General features: G+C 39.2%; 2 long non-coding RNA genes across 2 annotated transcripts in view; both read right to left on the bottom strand.

The window, feature by feature from the left end:
• LOC111926735 (uncharacterized) overlaps positions 1 to 19,003 on the bottom strand; it is a 32,875-nt gene that overhangs the window by 7,028 nt on the left and 6,844 nt on the right. The window contains exon 3 of the long non-coding RNA XR_015280601.1: positions 5,053 to 5,148. This is a non-coding gene — a long non-coding RNA (uncharacterized LOC111926735). The remainder of the gene's footprint in view (positions 1 to 5,052; positions 5,149 to 19,003) is intronic.
• Positions 14,428 to 18,866, bottom strand: LOC111926734 (uncharacterized). The gene is made up of 3 exons (XR_002863148.2): positions 18,768 to 18,866; positions 16,450 to 16,568; positions 14,428 to 14,885 (listed from the first exon to the last, which is right to left on the bottom strand). It is a non-coding gene; the product is annotated as an uncharacterized LOC111926734 (long non-coding RNA).

Genomic DNA, 19,003 nt, shown 5'->3' with positions numbered 1-19,003 from the left:
TTGAATGGGCTGTGGGACAGTGTCTTGCCATGTTGTGGCAGCACAGCTAAACAGACAGAGGACGTTGGGAATCCTGTGTACAAGGGTCAAAGTCTGGGTCCATCAGTGGTGCACATGATTCCAGGCTAATCACTTGGCTTCTTTATGGCCTGTTTCTACTAGTGTGTCAGGATAATGCATAATATTGTACATTTGGAAGAAAAAAACTTGGAAGAGAGGAACTATACTACTGCTACTACTACATTGACTATTACAGTTGCAGCTATGCTTTCAGAACAACAATCAGTAATACAATGCTCATTTAAAGATTATTCTAGATTTCTCCAAGAATACCTCTTGGGCTAGCCCTTGTTCTTCATCTCTCCATTTTTCTTCACTGTAGATGTGTATGTCTCTGTCATTACTGTGTTTAAGGTAATTTTTAACTGGACTCATTGTCCCTGTCTTCATGCTTTTTCTTGCTAATCAGAGGATGTGCTAGAGTTCCTTGCTTGTTGATTTTTTTTTTTTTTTTTTTTTTTTTTTCCTGGAGGATGGTGTGTTTCCATTTACTGTTTAAAAACTAGCACTTAAATAGAGTGTTAAATCACTTCTGGAAACTGGGCCTAAAATAAATGGTTATACTCTATGAAAAACCGCATCAACCTCTTGACCCTGCTCTTGCCTCCTTCCAGAGGCATGTTAGGAACAGCTGTGTATACAAACTGAATGTACTCTCTATCTTCAAACCCTTTTCTAGGACCCATCCTAGTATTTGAGCGCTCATTGCAGCTCTATCGTAGTTCAAATCCATCCTCTCCTCCTAAATCTGCAACTACCTTCTCAGCTTTCCTCTCTGTTTCCTGCCTCTCCTGCAGCCCTTACCGTTACAGTCTGCAGGTGCTCCCCCTTCCCCCCCAGCTCTACTGCATGTCACTTCCAAAGCACTCTGCATTACTCATTTCACTGGTGAGCCCTCTGAGTTCAACTGAAATGCTGTTAGCTTCACAAATAGTTAAAAAGAAAAAAAAAATAAGTAATTACACCATTGTATTAAAATTGGGGAATTAAACATTGGACAGTGATGGACCAGAGTCAGCATGGATTTTGCCATTTCTGGGGAGGAGGGGCTTTATGGTCATCATTTCTCACAAGTGTTGGGCAATGACACTTCATTAAAAAAAGTAGAGCCTTAATTTTTTCAACATGGGAAACAAAAAAGTAAGAAAATTATCTGTAATAAAGTAGAAGTAAGAATTCAGGATAGAACTTCTTTTGTGGCCATGATAGCAATAGTGAATATGTATATACAAGAGGATCATTCTGCAATTACCTCTTCTGGTAGCAGATGATGACTGAGATTTTTGTTGCTCCTGGGTAATTGGTGCTAGTGGAGCAAAAAAGGACTGGAAAGCCTGGTCTTGCACCAGCCAAACCCAAATTCTCAACCTAGTTTCTGAATAAGTGGGAGACCAGAAAGAAGGGGGGAGGAATTTTTCTGCAGTCTTTCTTTTTGGAAGGGGAGAAAAATGTGAACAAGTGAATCCTTATAACAGCAGGTAGAGACAAGTCTTTCCTCTTCTGTTCTAATTCAGCAGTTGGATCCATGCCTGGGATGTTCACCGGGGAACCTTTCTTGTAGTCTCCTGCTTTGGGGGGTGGCAGACAGTCCCACAGCCTGTTTTGACATTCAGGAGTAAAGGCACTGACGAAGGAAAGCTCTCCATGGCTTAAACAGGGAGGCAGGGGTAAGAAAAGAGATCATTCATACAGTCTTTATTTCTCTTGGTTTGGAGCTTGTATCCTGGTGCATTTCTGTGTGTCTGTCCCCTGATGTCATTGGAATTAGTGTCAAGGGAGGAACAGCAGCATGTCCCACAGGCACAGTCACAAGGCAAGGAAGAGATCTCCCGAGGGCCTCCTGAATTTATGAAGGCAGTGGAATAGTAGATTTGAAAATGAATACTAAGTGTGAAGTGGGGGCTGGGATATTTCAGCTCATTAGTGATTGTTAAAAATAACTATTACTCTGTGAGTGTAAACAGTATTGAGTATGCCGTGCTTAGAATGAGGTTGAGCAAGACGCTTCTTCACAACCCAGTTATTATGCATGGTCATCTACAATCATTGCTTTTTACACTGCGGCTTTCAAAGTCTGTGAAAAACACTTTATAATCCTGTGTGTGTCTAAGTTGATTTCACACAGTCCAGCCCAAGCCGCCATGTGTGATTAGTTAGTGATTATTTTATGTGCCTTTCTAAAGTAAGACTCTGAGCAATGGCAGATATGTAATTGATTGCTCTTTTTGTAAAGTATCAGCTTCAGCTAGTAATCAATTTATTACCAAATGTTTCTTGGAATGAGCAGCTTTCTCCCTGACAGTAATCTCATTGGTTGTGACAAGATATGATCAGGTGACAATGAGACCTTCTCAATAACACTACAGTAAATCACACTCAATAAGAATAAAGAGTCCTGAGTAAAAATAATTCCATTTTCTATTAACAAAGCCTTTGGCAATTGGCAGCCAGTGCCATAATGGCAATACTACAGACACTGCTGGAGAAGTGAGAGATTGTTGTCCAAAACAGAAAAAGTTAGTAGGAAGCTCAGTTTAATTGAGCTTTCTACATATGCTCATTTTTCACTGCTAGATCTGACAGCCTTTTTGGGGTAAGCGTGTCTCATTTTAAAGCTTCTCTCCCTTTGTTTTCCCAATTTGTTGATTGCTCTGGAACTTTTGGGTAAAACTTAATCCCTGGTATCTGTTAAGGCAGCTATATCCAATTTACCTCCATGGTAATACACTCCAAAATAATATACTTTAACAATTACGCCCAGAGGTACATATTTTTTATCTTGACATTTATATCTTGCAGTTAGCATTGCATTTATTTATTTATTGGATTGTATTGCTGTTGTGTCTCTTGGACAAAAAGTAATCTCGTGTCAGGAAGATCTATCACTGTTCCAGTGTTTTCAAAAGGGAGACAGTTCCATATTCAGCTTTTTGCTTCCTGCGCTGACATCTCTCATTCTTGTTGCAGACAGTTGCTTAAGAGAGATGCTTTGAGAAGTTATGTTAGCGTGGGCTGAAGAGATTTCTAAGTCTCTCTGAACTGTCCCATAAAAGGCTCTGAAAACAGCTGAGAATCTTAAAAATCATTAAGCACAGTGGCTTAAGATGATACACGATCTCTAGTCTATAGTATAAGAACTGTAGTTTGCATGACTGAAGCTTTTAAAGTCTCTTTGCCTGATGAATATGGCCCTTGGAAGCTTCAAACACATGGCTGTACTGTGTCCAAGACATGATGTCATTGTGCTCAAGACTGGGTGCTCCTCAACTGTGTTTGGTGAAGTGCAGTTCTGTTCAATTGGCTTCAGTCTTCATAAATTAATTTGTCACAAGTGCCGGTGCACTCTAAGATAACCTCCATCATGCTGGCCCTGAGTGTTCAGATGACTTAAATTCTAGTATTGGGAACTTCCTTATTTTTATCAGTTATAGTAGTCATGACCAATTAAGCGTTCATTCTGATATTTTAAGTCTCTCAGTCATTAAGTATTATTTCTTGTGGTAAAACCACTGAAGAACAAAGCACAGATTGTGAATATTTGCACTGCCTCTTGTGAGTAGCCTATATTTTGCCATGGACAGGCATGAATGGCTATTTAGGATATCAGAGAAGCCTGAGACAGAAACATACTATATTTTCCTCTACTGTCTCCCAGCTAACAAGCAACTTCAGGAAAGGAAATGCCCTTGCTGTATCAGTTCTTTAAATAAACCATCCTGCTTAGATCAGCTACTTTCTCAAAACTCAAGACGCTTCTGTGAAATAAAATGCACAATATTATTTTTAACTGAAGAAAAATTATTTTCATTTGCATTTCTGCAGATTTGAGTTCACTGAAGAATTTTTCCTGAGATTTAAAAGAAGTTGCCTTTGGCCACAAAGTATGAATGAGAGTTATAACCCAAAGGTGATATTTTCAGCAAGATCTTATCAAATGCAGGGTTGGAATGAAATTTTTTCCTTGTCTTATCTGTTACCAGTGGATGATAGGTTTTCCTTTCAACCTCTGTATGATACCTCCCACAATTGCATCCGAATCCATGATTAAATTTCTGATTGCTAATTAATGCAAGTTATTATTTACTGTTATTATAAAGTAAGGGCAGGGCTGCCTTCATCTGTCTGGAGGGTCTGCCTTTATATCTGCTCTGTGTATTGCCGCTACAGTGGAAGTGAATATGTCTCAGCCTCATACAGATGCACTGTGTCAGAAAACATCTGCTAGCTGCTGATTTTATGCATATTACAGAGACTTTATGTACTGTTAAATGGACCACTTCTTCATTCCAAACCATAATTTTCCATGTGGCATCATTTGATCTGTCCTCGCTCCAACATTTGGTTTGATCAACTCATTTCTTCCTACCCAATATGTCTGTTGTAACCTCCTCCATGGCTGTGTGTGTCCCCACTGTGAATGGAGATTACTACAGTGCTCCTGTCACAATAATATGGTGCCAGGGCAAAACATGTAATTTTAATCAATATATTTTATTTCCATTAGCTTCTTTGATCACTGAGCTTGAGTCTAGACAGCTTAGGTTTGATTATGCCAACCGCTACCCAGCTACATAGTAGCATTCCGTGACCTAATGCAATGCAGTTTTTCAGAAGTACCAAGGACACCTAACTGTGTACTCGGTTTAGAGCTTGAATGCAGCTAATGAGGAAAAGCATATCCTTCACACAGACCTTGCTGAACTTCCAAATGGAGAGTCAGAGGGGAAGCTTATTTGGGTCACTACCCTTTGGGGACACATCCATTTCAGCCCTGCTATTAGGCTCCTGGGAGTCGAGCTGCAGGGCCATGGTAGCAGAGGGTGCAGGAGGCAGAAGTGGGAAAGGGCTAAAAAGGGGACCACTGCCTTTGGAGATAGGGCATGCTTTGCTATAAATTGTTGTGCTTTGGTTTTCTTGTGATGTTTAACTTTGTATCACCTACCCATGATATAACCCCATGGTTAAACATGAAATTACTATGGAGAAAGTTACCTTGTAGACCCAGGCTGCTCAGGATTGGGGTGTGGATTGACGAGTCTTTGCTTGTCCATTCCTAACAGTTCTTGAAAGAACAGATCTCTTCTGTACCTGTTGAGTTACAACTTGAGATTAGTACAGCTCTAATTACAACAAAGGAAACAGTACTTTGCTAACCTTTGGTTATGGTGACATTTCTAGAGGCGACAAGGAAAAAGATGTAAAGTTTGAATGGCACTTACCAATCATTTCTGATATATGTAACTAGCAGGAGGTGGGCACATACTGCAGGGGAAACATTTTTGCCTATCAAACAGGACACAGTCTTCCTTAGCATGCATAGAACTTCATTGCTACATTACAAAATAATAATATGCACACACACTCAACAGAGATTTTGCATATTTAGTGATTCTGACAGTTTTGAATAAATACAGTTTATTATTTTTATTATTAATAATCATAATAATAATGCACATTTAGATATGTTCAAAGCACTGTATAATGTTCACTTTATAATGTTTTAATGTTCAAAGCACTTTATAAATGCTAGCATATTAACTAATCCTTGCAACATCCTTGTGAGGTGCAGAATTATTGTCCAAGTATTAGAAGTACATATTGGTGTGTGATGCACCAATTTCCAGTAACATTTTAACAATACACTGAAGTCTCATATATGATGTGTGTCCCTATATTTCTGGAGTATCACACAGTGACATAAATGTATCTAAAATAAGCAATTTCTTCCATGAAAGCATGTGGAGTGGAGTAGATATATTACTCATGTGTCTATAATTCCCTTCCAATTAATTTTCTTAAAAAAAAATATTATAAATTATTTGTGCTTGAGGTAACTGTCAGGGAAATCAGCAGTGATGTTTGTGGAGGTACTGGGGTGCAAGGCACTATGCTGATTTTTATGGGTGAGTGAAAAAGGCTGGTTCCCATCTTGGATATATTTTGCAGTCCAAGAATATATTAGAGACAACAGATTAATATAACAAAGAGACAGAGACAACTCGAGGTTACAGTGGGAGGATTACAATTACTATAAGAAGTGGTGGTCACAGCACACCAGCTGTTTAATCATTCTCAGATAATTTTTTAGTCATCACAACAGTGATAGTAAGAGAATTATATGAAGGAAGATGACAAAATGACTAGGCAGACTTCTGTAATGTCTCCTTCACATGCAGATATAAAGAAACGGGGAAAATGCCTTTATAAGAAAATGGGATGAAAAGCATTTCACCTTTTGTAAAAACGAGATGAGAGCTAAGGATTCTGATTCATTATATGCAATCATGAAGGATGAGAAGGGGTAAGCCCTCAAGATAAATACTGAAGTGAATTTGAGTCTGAAGTGAAATGTGAGGTATAGGCATGCAGCGACAATGAAGTGAGGTGACAGGAGTGAAGTGCCAAGACAGAAGATGATGGGTGTGTTTTGATAGAGCTGTTTGGTAGAAGCTGTTGCAGTTCTAAGGCAGTTAAGAGCATCTGTTTTTCAAACTTCAATGAAAGCCCTTTGTTTTTTGGCTGTTCTACAGGAGGCTGTGGGAAATCGTCTGACCCTTACTTTGTGTGGCCTCCATGACTTGGATGATGGTTCTCTGCACCCATTTTAGTCCTGTGCATGAGTGTCTTGCACTCCTGCTTCGTGTTCAGCTAAAACACTCCCTGTCTTTGATACGTGCCTCAAGACTCAGTTGAGACACAGGGATGGAGTGGAGATTTACATACCACATTCATCTCTCATCGATGTGGTCTCCATTCTTCACTGCTCATGGCAAAGCCTTCTCCACACATCATTCCTGAGGCTACAGATCCTTTCCCATACTGCCATTCCAGCCCGTTCAGACAGCCTGGCATGGTAGTTGCACATATCCTCACGGCATACCAAGGTGTAATGTAAACATATACAAACCCATTTTAAACAGGAAACAGCCTTGTTGTGGTAGCATTGAAGTCTGTGCAGATTAATCTATCCTTTGAAAAAGGAACTAACCCTAATTTGTGTATTATTTCCAGTATAAGCCCTTGGGTTTTGATCGAGCAATTAATGTGCTTGATGTGAGTCTTTGCATTGCCTGCAATGGGCTTTGGATTGGAACCATAATCCGGATGCCTCACATGCATATACGTCCTTAATTAAAAATTTCTAAATTGCTGTTACATAATGAGGATCCCAAACCTCCCATGAAGCATTTCAAGCTAAGCCAGTGAAAAAAAAAACGCACACCGTATCTTGTCATCGCAGTCAACATGAAGCAGAGAGCACTTCTCTATATTGAGTATTAAGACAGGTGAATTATTGGTTCATTGAGAACACTAAGTGAAGTTCCTGACTTTGACATGGTTGTAATTTATAAACAAAGCTGTTTTACAGAATTTAGCTACATTGCACACATACATACATATATATATATATACATATATACATACATACATACACACTCTCAGAAGGTTATGATCAGCTGTAAAAACAGGCTTAGAATGAACATAATAAATAAAACTTAAATATACCAACTGATTCTGTTGTTTCAGTTTCTGTTTTCTGTATTCATTCAGTTTGCCAGACATATTTTAAAAAATATGACAGATTGCTACACCTTTGTACCAAGAAGATACATCCTGTAGCAACTGTCCATCATTAGCTACAGAATCATTTTACAATGACCTCTATGAAAAAGCTGAAGCAGGCCTCAATCATAGCCCCTCTCTTGTGCAGTTAAAGCAGTCATTCAAGATTTTAACTCATTTAATTTTTTTTCAGCAGGAAATACCAGTCTGGTCTCATAGCAAGTGCTCTGACTTAGATTCATATGACCTGCTTTCTATTCCTGGCTCTGGCTCTGAGTGACCTTATAAAAGTCATTTTTATCTACTATTGTTTTTAAATGGACAGAATGGTTTCCTAGTAGAATGGGTCAAGCATAGGTACTTTTTTTTTCCCATTATCCCACCTCAAAAAACCTATCCCTGAAGAAGCTACACACCTACACATAAAAATGCCAGTCAAGTGTTTGCCTCAAATAAGATGCTCTGCCTCTCTCCTTCCTGCTTTCTCTCTCTTTTGTTCTTTATAGCATGAGGATGTCAGAGTGGAGTGCCTAAATAATGTTCTTTAAATATACATAACTTGAGAAGTCTAATTACATATACACATCTCTGCTCCAGTAGGCTGAGGTGATTTCTGAAAGCAAATACCACATGGACAAAAGTGAGCTTCCCAAAATATTTATGGGCTTACTGTACTGCTACACATGATAAGTGTTTATTGGAAAACTCCCTTCCCCTTTAGCAGTATAACTGTCAGACAACAGTTCATACACAGCAACACAAAGTCATAACTTGGGAGATAATCTTTTATATGTTCCTAACAATATGCTTTGAAGTCCTACATTTAAAAGGGTTTAACAACACACAATACCCCCAACTATCAAATAAGCAGTAAAAGTAACATGCACAGCCAGACACAAAACCAGAATGAAAACGATTTTTTATTATTCTCCTCTGTATTACCATAAATGACATGCTATATTTAATTTTACAGTGCCCCTGGACAAATCATCAAATACTTTAATAACTACACAAACATTAATATTTAAATACAAGAGATCCCCTCAGTTACTGAATAATCATAACTCTGGATTGATAGGGTACTAAATGGAAAAATCTTGTTTAGACAGTTGTAAGCGGGGGGAGGGTGTTTAATGAAACAAGTTTGATGGTCTTGTCATCATAAAACTGATAGATATTTGGCACAATTTATATCTTTGCTAAAAAGAAGTTTGAGAAATGGAACAATTGTGGTGAAGATTAATTTTCCCTTCTTCTGCTGTGAGAGCATAGGCCGTTAGGTCATTAGCAGGAATGTGTGACATAGATTGCACTTTACCCATGCAAGCTCCATTCTGACTCTTAGAAAATGCCACTTGTTAAATAGCTGTGACTTCTATACTTGTGAAATGGGCTGCCCAGCTATCATCACAGCTATGTAGACTCATTTTATGAGACTGATGAATATAGATGGTAAAAGAGACAGTTTATGGAGGCCTGGCTGTCAGTGTTTGTTAGGCCTGACCACCCATTCTACCCACTGTCCTTGAGGGATTTTTTAAATCCGGATATTGTCTTGTTGCTTCAACCACTCTTCCAATTAAATGTTCTACCTAATAATGGAAGTTTGACTACTAAACCACAACAAGAACAGTGAATTGGAAGATATTTCTAATCCCTCCAGCACCACCAAAAAACCCAACAGAGAAACAAAACAAAACAAATCAAAACAAAACAAATAAACCAAACCAAACCAAAACAAAAAGACTGTAAGACTTCTCAGTCAAAATCACTCACATAAATGCCTGAACCAGAAGCCTGAGACTTGACTAGATTTCCAGATCTAGGGCTACGTTCATGCATGTGTACTATGTGTCACTGAGCACAGATGATTCTACGCTAATGAAAATATCTGATCATTGCTGGACAAAGGCTTGGCTTTTATTTGTATCAACTCATACTCTGCTTGGGTGCCAAAGGTTTTGTAGTTAAATGAAATGCTTATGGACTGGGAGGTAGGTTGTATTCACTTACCAATCCCTTATATTTGGCTTCATGCCTCTTTCCAGGAGAGTCTGTGTCTGCAATGCACCTTAACATTTTCTTTTCTGTTTTGGGGCACTGCCTCAGACTCTGCAATTTTCAGAGTTCCTTCTTCTTCTGTGCACTTCAGCTCCATGGAGATAAAATATTTCTGGCTGTATTGTGCTTCTTGGCCCCTTCTCAACTGGGAAATACCCCTTTGAGGGGAAATTCAAGTGACAACCTGAATGTGTTCACATTCTAGCTTCACAGAAGCAGAGGGGAGGAAGTAGCACAGACACATAAGGCCCCTGAATAATAGGACATGGGCTGGCAGACATGGGAAGCAATACCATTAGAGTATTCCTCCAGATGTGGACAGCTGACAAACTTTAATGATGAAGGCTGCATCCAAAGCCAGTTATGATGAACTAATTAAATATCTTGCTCCATTTAATAAAGGAAATATACAAGAATCCAAAGCTGTCTATAAATCACCTACCCACTGCCCTGCCAAGCTTCTACAGTGGCAGGAAAGGTGAGAAAAACTAAAGAACTAAGACCAGGGGAAGTTTCTGTGCTAGGAAAGAATGGCTGTTATCACCACATCCTAATGAAAAGAAAAATACTATGGAAACTCCAAAGCTATGGGCCTGGAATCAGAGCAAAGAAGGTTAAAACAGCATAAGAAGTTAGCATAAATGCTGCTGCTTAGACCTGAGCAAATCTTTAAATAAGTAATTAATTCTCTCTGTCTTGACTTTATATGCTTAATTTATCATTCAGTTCTTGTAACTTCATTTATTTTTCCTTTTCCTTGTTATAAGGCAGCAATAAAACAACAAGTTGGAATTGAGTTCTTGATATTAAGAAAAGGTCTGATTAGTCTCTGAGACTAACTCTGTGCTTGGGCTGCCTCCACCTCTGCTGCTGCAGTAGTAATGCATGCTCCCTTGAGAGGACAGATTTAGTCACTGAGCGCAACCTCTTTTTCAGGAGAAGAAAATGTAAAGAGACAGCAGTTTCTAGCAATAAAATATAAACCAAAATAACATAAACCATTTTCCCCCCAGTCATTTTTTCCTCCTTCATTTCAGCTTTTCTTGAAATGGACAACCCATGCCCATTGACGAGATTTTGAGCTGTTCATGATTATTTGTAGTGCTTGAGAGAAAAGCTGATTTTGCACTTATATGCGTACAACAGAAAATGTATTTTCACCTTTTTACTTCACTCCAAAAGTCTACCTGAAACATGCTGAGAAACTAGAAATACATTCCTACAGATTAATCTCATTTGAAGACGTTGAAACACCGGTGAGGAATGAAATTCTGAAAAACCGTATTACTTTATGATAAAATAGTGAATTCAATGTACAGGAATGAGTAATTGAACTCCCCAAATTGCACTGTTATTTCTCCTTCCTCTGTATGTGCATGGGTGTCTGCATTTTTGTACAGCCATAGGAAAGCTACTGTAAAAGGATGTTTTAGTGAAATCTTTCAATTTACTGTTAACAAGTTTTTTTTAGATGCATATACATTTTCCTCATTGCCAAGCATCCTCTTTCAAAGATAACTTTGAAGTCCTACAATGTGAGGGTTAGAGTGCCTTTTGCATATCACTTAACCATTCTGATTGCTTCCTAGTCCTTGAAAAAAAGATAGATAAGCAACTGTTTTGTGAAACTATATTTTGAATATCTGAAGTAATTTCTGGGGATGGACATAGTCTCAAGGTGTACTGGAAGCTTGAATTAATCCTAGAAGTCATAAATGGAAATGCTGGAGAAGTCTTCTGTTCACCAGTAACACAGCTCACAACTGAAACTATCATTTTTTCAGCCTTCTGGGAAATAGAAGTACAGATGGTTGTCTATGTGCATAACATCAGCAATGCCCAAAGCAAAGAGATTACAAATACTTTACAGAGTTGTTATCACCAAATAAATACTCAGGAGAATACAGAAAGGCAGAAATTCACCTTAAAGCTACAGAAGATGGTCATGGCACTCTATTTGCCACCTTTTTTTTTTTTCCTTTCTTTTTTTTTTTTGAGCAGGCTGGATTTTGCCCAGGATATTACTTTACACTGATGATATTTAACTTTGCAAATTAAATTAATTGCTGGAAACTATCTTAGACAAACTGAATGTGTGGTCAAAGAGTCTGTAAAAAAGTTCCTGTGACAATCAGAACTATTTGGTATATGCAGTGGTTTAAAACCTTGTCTCTATAATGGTTCCATGATAAAAAAGGGCCTCATGGATTTAGCATCTTCCAGGAGGGATTCACACTAACACTATTGTGCTTAGCCAGGATAGCTTTCCAGCTGTTATTTGTAAGGTGTGGCTCTTTCCTGTGAAAATCTGTGATATTGCAGAAGACAGTAACCAAAGTTACCATTTTTGCTTCACAGGAGGAAGAAATTTCATGAAGATAATTGGCTGCTGAAGTCTGAAGAAATCAATCAGTGCACACATTTGTTTCATTGTAAGACCAGGGCCCGACACCTTTCAGGCTAAATGAACATATTTGGACAAGCCTGTGGATGCCTATATCAGGTTGAACACCTCCAAAACTTGCTTTTCTTGCAACAGTGTCTCTTTAAACTGCTGCAGTCCTTCAGTTCTTGTTTTGTTTCCCTGTCTGGCATAAACCTTTTACACTTAAACATTTTGCTGAGATGTGGTTTTTCCTGTGTTCCTTCAAACTGATTTTATCTTTTACTAAGCTAGATCTATATGTTTTTAAATTAATACAGAATGCATTTACTGTATTACTGTGTTTCAGCATACCATGTCCAATCCCAGAGCCAGAGTCTGGAATATTGTCTCCAGGACAAAAGAAAATATATTTATTTAGAAACGTAGAAATATTTTCTGGATTTAAGTGCCTGTTGAACTGATATTGATGCTTCATTTTCATCAGGTAGATTTCATTCAAATATGACAAGAAGTCATCACCTCGGTCACACAGAATGCCACCAGGCTCCAAGAGACTCACTTTGCTCCAGGTAATACAACTGTATCCAATAGTTTTCTTTCTTGATGATTTCTTTCTTGCATCTCTTGCTGGAATAGGCTAAAAATTAATGCACAGCGTTGGTGGATGTGATTACCCTGATCCATCTGAAGCACATGATGATTTTCATCTGTTTTAATAGCTGCTGTAAACATGCAGGCAAAGCAGTGGTGTAGATGAACACAGAAAATAATCAAATCATTTGGTTTTGATGAAAGTGTGTAAAACTCTAAAGTACACTTAAAAAAATTAATCAAAAGTTTATTGAAAATATAAAGCAGCTTGTCCTCAACAAATTTATGATTTACACCAGTTTTAAAGGCACCATAACAGAGTTGGGTCAGCTTGAGAGAGTTGATTTTGAATGTCTGGAATAATATGTAAGGTGCAGAAAAAGTGTGCATTTGCAGCAAATCTGTTCTGATGGAAAGTGGCAATAATGAGGCGTCAGATCTTTGAGCTCCTGGTGGCATGAGAAGCATCCCAGGGACTCAGAGATCAGCAGAAGGATGGCCCATTTTCCAAGACAAGTAACATGGATGCCTCTGAAAATCTCATTGAGAATGCTGTTACTTGTTGCAGGGAACAAATCCTCCTCAAGCTAGGTATCTCCTAGGGCTGTAGAGAAACTACATTCATTTCTACATTCATTTTTAGTGGGCTTTAGCTCTTAGAGGCAAGACAAGGCTGTAAATGTCCCTGGGATGGGATTTTCTCCTGCACTCTGCACCAATTATAAAGTTGACTTTTATATGGACATAAGACTACAAGAATCACCAGGCGACTCAGATCTCACTGTTCCACCAACATATCTTAAATGGTGGCCATTACCAGATAGCTCAAAGGCAGGTGTCATAGCTGAAGGACTTTCTGTTTAGGACTGGATTAAAACAAGAAGGGAGGTTTAATTTACTTTGTAAAGCTGTTATTATCTCTATGGCATTTCTGGATAGTTTAGTCTCAGTGCTAAACCTGATAAATTCTTGGCATCAGGGACTTCCAGAAGCAAAAGGCTTCCCCTAGATAATTACTGGTTACATGACACCATTCCCTCCTTGACTTTGAATTTCTCACCTTTGAACTTCTTTGCATGTCATTTTTTCTTGCATCACGATATAGGGAGAACAGAAATTCCTGACCTACTTTTTCTATTCTATTCTATTCATCACTTTGTATCATATTATCCTTTCCCCTCTTATTTGTCTAATTACTTAATTAAGAATTCCTCCATCTACTCAGTTTCTCATCAGCTACTACTTAAAACCACAGCACTTTTTTTTTAATGTGACTAAATTGTATGCTACAGACAGGAACAGGAGAAACCAAGGTGCCCATAGCTCTTTGTGGGAGCTGGGAACTGTTCCTATGACACAATTAATTTGTCTTGTCTACACTTCTAATAATGGTATGTTGAGTCAAAGTCTCTGTTGGTCCCAGGTCTACAAGGTGTCCAAGTTCTGTTCTGAGCTGCTGCTTCTTCACAAACGCACAGAGTCTGCAATTATGGCAACTATGGCAGTCCAAAAAGGGAAGAATTCTGTGCCTTCTTGTATGACTTCATACAGAAGCACCAGATGCAACCAATCCATGACAAAATAATGAAAGGCCATTGACCATTTAATACAAAATAAGATCTCTCAAAATGCCTTTGTCATGTTTGTTTGTTTGTTTGAATTTTTTGTTGCTTTTTCGGTTCTGGTTTTTTGTTTGTTTTTGTTTTGGGTTTTTTGGTTGGTTTTTTCTCTCTAAAACAAAGAAAAGAACACATTTGAAAGAAAAGTTTTCTCTGTCAGCCAAAACATCTTTAATGTTCCTCAGACACTTATCCAACAGGAATGAAGTAACGACACTAAACTTATGTTTGTTCAAGATAAAAATCACAAATAGCATGGCTAGAGCACTGGTTTTCAGATGGTCCATTCAGTGGAGGATGGCTACTCAGAGCCTTACTGTATTCCCAGTTATGTGGCGCAGAAGCAGAAGTGCTACGCACTGAAGATTCAGGGCAGTGCAACAGAGAACAGAATTAGGCCCTCATGAAATCTTAATGCATTGTGAACCTTTCCAGCTCACATACATACCCCAGTGAGACTGGGAAAAGCCTAGTTCAAAAACTGTCTAGCAATGAGAGGATATGGTTCAGTTCTGCTGTGATCTAATGAAAGATGAACCAAGCTTCTTGGAAGTCTCATAGGATTTTTGCCTCTGTTGTTATAGACAGGTATGTAGATGGTATACCTAAGTTGAACAAAAGAGGGGGAAGAGAAAGGTCTGGAATTAATTATCTTCTCCTGGAATAGCCTCATAAAATTCTTGTCTGATTAGAGCCTCTAAAAACAAGGAAAAAATGCCTGCCTGCTAAAAAAGATAAAAATCAAGTTAAACAAAAATGTTTTAAAGATGGCACCAAATAAGTTAGAGAATTCCATGAGCTTTTTGCTTAGTGGGCTGACAGCCTTTTCTAAATGGCAAATGCTTGAAGGTTCAGTTTTAGGACAGGTTGTTAGTTGCCCAAATAGACTGAGTGCTCCCAGAGGCTGTTTGAGTGTGTGGTTAAGGGCTTGCTGCTCAGACAGGCTATACAGAAACACTCAAAAGACCCTGCAAGCTCTGCCAGATCCTTCTGATTTATTTATATGAATAAGCCACCAGGCCCAGACTAAGCTCTTTAGACACTACTCATTTGTAGGTGGTTCTGCACATTACTCTTTTCTTACAACCACCAAACAAATTAATATTAGCACAGATATGCAATACTGTTGTTTTTGTTAAAAGCTGAGCATTCAGTGTTGAGAAGGCTTTGGAATATAACCTTAGTAAACTGGGGCCCAGACCTGAAGGCTTTTAAGAAAGGGAAGGTCATGAGTCTGGATGATATTGTTGGCTGTGAAATACAATACTGACTGTGTGACTACGGTAAGACTGAATCTCTTGATTTAATCTCTTCATGGTGGACATGATGGGGAGGGAGTACACTGCAGTTTCTCCATGTAATGACCACATTGTAAAGGGTGGAGCACACATGAATTAGGTTTGGGCCAGTGGCTGCGCCAGGAACTGCCTACTGATGTGCAAAAAGGATGGAGCATGTTTGACAATCAGTTTTTAGTGCTTTGAAGTTAACCATAACTTGTAGTCATACTGCATATATTTCTGTCAGCAGTGGACAGGTAATGAAATACAAGTGTGTCTAGTTTCTCTTTCTCCCATATGCATGATCTCTCCTTTGGTGTGAGTAGGAGCAAAGCAAAAGTAGTAATAAGATTAACTAATTTCCTCAATAAACTTGAATTCAACTTCCTATATAAATCCAACATCCAAGTTGCTTTGCCTTCACTGTTACTTTAACTTAGTTTGGCTAAGTCTGGCTTGTTAAGAAGATAGGTACACAACTTCTTTTTAATTGACTGTGACATGTGCTGCTACCCTATTTCATTAAACCTCAGTTTGGTTGCTTACCAGCTATGAATAGAGCTGGTTATGGATATTTGGTCCTGGCTACTATTATTTTTCCAGTGACAGAAAGAGACCAACCACACCCGACTTCCCAAGTACCAATACAAACTGACAGTCAATTGACTGGACAAAGGAAAGTTTTTTCACAGGCAAATTCTGAGTTAGCCCACTGCAATTTTTTTTTTTTATTTATTTTTTTTTAATTTTTTAAATTTTTTTATTTTTTTTTGTCACTGGCAATAGCAGATATTGTCTGCCAGCCTCACTGGCTCCCAGTTGGCCTTGAAAAGACCTGGCTCCAGAGCGCCATTTCATCCTTTGAAAGGATGAATGTATTCCTTCCTACCTTGTATGAGTCTTGAGTGCAACTGATCACTCCTTTTTTTCTGAGCTGGATAAGGATAGTGCTTGATTAGTCAGGTTTTGCAGAGCTCTGAGTCAGCAAATTCTCAGCAGCTGAGTGTTCTATGGCAGAACCAGGAACCAAGAGTTAAATACAGCAAGTAGGAAGACAGATATCTCAGGAGATGAACAGTCATTTCTTCTCTAAAAGTGTCACGGTATCCAAGGAGGGTAACCTAGGAGGGATTTTGTCATGCCTCCACACACACTGAACAAGGCATAGGTATAAAATATTCCTGATGAGAAGCTAAGCAGCATATTGTTGTGAGAAATGTCACCTCAGGATGAGTGTGACAGTGGCAAAGAGGTATGCACAGAGAAATGGTTAAAGTGGAGGCTGCCCTTGAAGAAGGATTGACCCACCACCACATGTCCAGCTCTGTTCTCTGTGATGGTTCTCACGGGAGTAACTGGAAGAGGCTGCTTTAAACTAGCCATTGAATGCTAGACCATGCACTCGCTCATCTAGGAGAGCCAAACATGCACTATTTTCCGAGTAGCTCCATGCCACAGGTCACTTCCCAATTGTCAGTGTTCTCCAGCTGCTCTCATGTCACAGGCTCCTCTATGAAATTGCTCCAGTAAGGCATTAGAACTGGAGATGCCCTTGGCATTTGGAAGAGGCATTTACAATACTTGATTTTTTTTTTAGCTTCCTTCTTCTTCCTTGCCCTGTTATCTATCCCTGGATTCTGCATATACCTCTTTCTTGGTCCCATCTCTGTACCAATTGCTTTAGCCAAAATGCTCCGATTGTCACTGAAAACCCTCTGCTTATATGCTGAACATCTCTGCATGAGCAGACCTCATTATCATGTGGCAAGAGGTCATTTACATATGCAAATCAGGTTAATGAGAGCAGAACTGTAAAAGGCTTCATTCCAGAGGCATTTGCATATCTAGCTTTAGAAATATTTGAGTGCTCTGCCCCTAGCTGTGCAACCAGGACACAGAAGCCCTGGCAGTATGTCTTCAGTGGCGATTATATCCACAGACAGCTGCCATCCTGGTTTGCAACAGCCTCTATCCGAAGTCCTGGCTCGTTTGAACACAGAGGGTAGTTGTGTAATGTGCGCTTCTGCACCAGACTACTAAGAAGCAGTTAAGCCTTGGCCCTTATTGGGACAACATGTGGGTTTCTGACAGGTAGATATATGCATTTCAGTATGAAGAATACAATTTCCTACGGTGCTGTCACTAATGCACGCCCGGTGTATGATGAATGAGGAAAACAATGCAGGTGCCAGGCATAGCTCTGTAAGAAGAACACACTGTGTGTGACACAGCACAGTATGTATGCATGCGAAATACTGATGGCGTTTATTCCGTAACTAACCGGGCCTTTAGCCCCCAGAGTACAAGTAGGGATCTCTTCTGGATGTTTGTAAATTACCCATGAGAGAGCTCAAATTCCCTCCTCTGCCACAAACAGAATAGGCTGCCCTCAGTCCTTCTCTTAGACAGGTTCTGGGTAAGCATGTTAGATGCCTTCTGACTGTCTAATTGTGAAACAAATTTGCACAAAGAGTTCCTTAGAAGAAGCATCTTTTGCTGATCCTTTTTTTTTAGCTGTTTTGTTTTCAGGAATATGAATGCTTTTTCACTGTAAAGCTTTCTCAGGTATTGCTCTCTGCCAGGGACTTCTGTGCCTGATTCCAGGGAGAAAAGGCAATTACGTCATAATTTCTGAGAACAGTTACTGATTTTCCCTTTGCTCCTGCCCAGTTCTTCTGAGTAAGCTATGTTTCTGGCACATCCCAATGACTAATATAAGAAAAGACATTCCTTCTTGAAAGAGGTATTTCTCTGCCTTGACACACAGTACGACAACCTATACGGCTGCCAGGCAAATGCCAGGTGGGCAGCCTCAGAGTCATCTTGGTACATGGTTTTGGTGATGACCCTGTATGTATTAGGCTGGAATGAGCTGGGATCTTTGCCAGCTCCTCCAAAGCACAGGATATAAAGTGAAATGCCCTATTTATGCCTTCATTTTATCTCTACCTCCACTTATTCTTAGGGACATGCAGATCACAGAGAATAATTAACCATAATTCAAGTAATAGTGTTCAACTGTTCAACACTATGTCCATATGCTACTGTCCACAGATTTTCTCTCATTCGGCTTGCACTTCTTACTCTACTGACTCAGTGTGGGTCAAACTCCACTGCATTAACAACTCCTTGGAGTGATTCCTGTATTGCAACACTTTGCCTGTAGCTATTCTCAACAGCTCTAACATGACAGACAAGATTAATTACCTGTGCCTATAGAAGCAAGAATAGCTCTTACACCTTTGTGGAACCTGGGACTGAGCTGGTTTCTCCCTCTCAGCTGATGGCTATCACAGAAGACTCTCTGTCCACACACAGTACACAAACACTTTGACATTTGCCTACTTTATGACACATCAGTGGATGGACACCACCATCTAATAAACAGATGCTTTTTGCATGGAGTTGGTCTGCAGACTGAAGACGAGATTCTCACACTTGCC

Source organism: Cyanistes caeruleus, chromosome 2, assembly GCF_971803275.1.
Source record: "Cyanistes caeruleus chromosome 2, bCyaCae1.hap1.1, whole genome shotgun sequence".
Taxonomy (NCBI): Eukaryota; Metazoa; Chordata; class Aves; order Passeriformes; family Paridae; genus Cyanistes; species Cyanistes caeruleus.
The sequence above is the reverse complement of the archived record's forward strand: the minus strand, read 5'-3'. Positions and strand labels throughout refer to the sequence as shown.